Raw genomic sequence first — 1,898 nt, forward strand, 5'->3', positions numbered from 1 at the left:
TGCTGTGTGATCGTGTACAAGTGACAGCTGTTTTCTACAGTATTTTTCCCCTCCTCATTTGCGAGAGAGAACAATAGGGCCTTCTTTTTAGAGCTGCTATGCAGGAAGGATGAACAGCTGTAAGAATCCTGAAGTAGCTCCCAGCATACACACTCGTTCAATCATGGTTTTTTATTGTATTTGAGACCCCAACCTTCTCAGAGAATCTTTCTCTGGCTCTTGTCTCTAAAAATAGGGCTGTCATATTCAAGGAGGGGCTGTCACTGTTGTTTTCTTTTTGGCACTCAACACTAGATTCAGTTAGTTGATTTATTCAATGATTTGTTTATGCATTTACTTTTATATCTCACTTTGTTTGCCGTACTGTGGAAAATGTCCTGATTGGACACCTGTCTTCACTGGCTAGAGAGTATGTGAGGGATGCACAGCACTGTCTTGTCCTTGGATTTACACAGCATGCAGTGTGGGGCTGGGACACAGCCTAGACCTCTGTCAGTGGGGCTTGCTCCCTGGTAAGTAGCACTAAGAGTAGACGCAGTTGTCTATTAGAGACATCCTAGTGGTAGAGCCCTCACCTGCTCAGCATCGTGTTCCTAGGCAAACCAGTGATGGCTTCCATCAGGAACACAGCCCTGCCAGTCAACCAGGACACTCCAACAGCCATTCCATGCCCAGGGCTTTCACAGGGCCTCCATCATGGTTCAACTTCTCCCGCTGCTCAGACTAGCTCTCCCAACCCTGGCCTTGTGTGTTGGACCCCAGATTACTCCTTAGTCATGATCTTGTATCCTAAACTCCACCTTTGAGTGGCTTCCTGGGACGCCACAGCAGCTGAGCCTGAGGATGACTTGTCCAGGATCCAGGAGACCTCTTCTGCAATGATGCCTGCTGTGGAGGGATATCCCCTTCACCAGGAGTGCCAAGTGACCTCCGTCCAGGCTGGCACTTTCACATTTTCTCTCTCTTTGGGGACGTGCATTAGAGAAAGGGACCCATATGACAGAAGAGACAGGCCTGCTCAGATGGCCTCTGTGATGGTTGGTTTGCTACAAACCTAGACATACCTGGAAGAGAGAATCGTGAGGAGGTGCCTCCGCTAGATTGTTCTGGAAGAAGTCTGCGGGACATTTCCTTGATTAATAATTGGTGTGGAAGGGCCCAGCTCACTGTGGACAGTGCCATCCTTGGGCCAGTGGTCCTGGGCTGAGCAAGCCGTGAGAGCAAATAAGCAGCACCCCTTCACGTTCTCTATTTCCTGTCCCCAGGTTCTTGCTGTCTCCTTCAGTTTCAGCCTTGACTTCCCTCACCGCGATGGGCTGCGATGTGGAACTGCGGGCTGAAATAAACACTTTGTCCCTGTCTTGCCTTGGCCATGGTGTTTATCACAGCAACAGAAGCCCTGGCTAAGCCACTCTGTGAGGACTACACTGCAGACATGGCTTCTCTCAGTGAGAAAGATGGGGACAGGCAGGGGAGTCAGCATGTTTCTTCAGTATTTCCACTCCACGTCCTTCAAGAGGAAGGACGGTAATGCTCAGAGACTCGGTCCAGGAAGACAGTCATTTTCACCCAATGACTGGGACAGCAGGTATGGGTCCCAGTCTGGAAGTACTGATTTGGAGAGGACGGCTAAAGCCCAGGCCTAGAACCAGATCTCACTGAGACCAGGGCTCAGTCTAGGATCAGGATTCAATCAAGAGGTTAGAATCAGATCCTTGTGTGAAGTGGGAACAACCCAGGCCCAGATCTGGTGTCAAAGTCATCTGTAGAAAGGTGGTCCAAGGGGCAGTGTTAATATGGATTCAGTTTGGTACTAGCCAGGGCTTGGTTTGAGGACAAGGGTTAGGATTTGGTTTAATATCAGGGTTATGATCCAGCCCAGGTTTGAATCATGGTTG

This window comes from Rattus rattus, chromosome 5 (assembly GCF_011064425.1).
Source record: "Rattus rattus isolate New Zealand chromosome 5, Rrattus_CSIRO_v1, whole genome shotgun sequence".
In the NCBI taxonomy this organism is placed as follows: domain Eukaryota; kingdom Metazoa; phylum Chordata; class Mammalia; order Rodentia; family Muridae; genus Rattus; species Rattus rattus.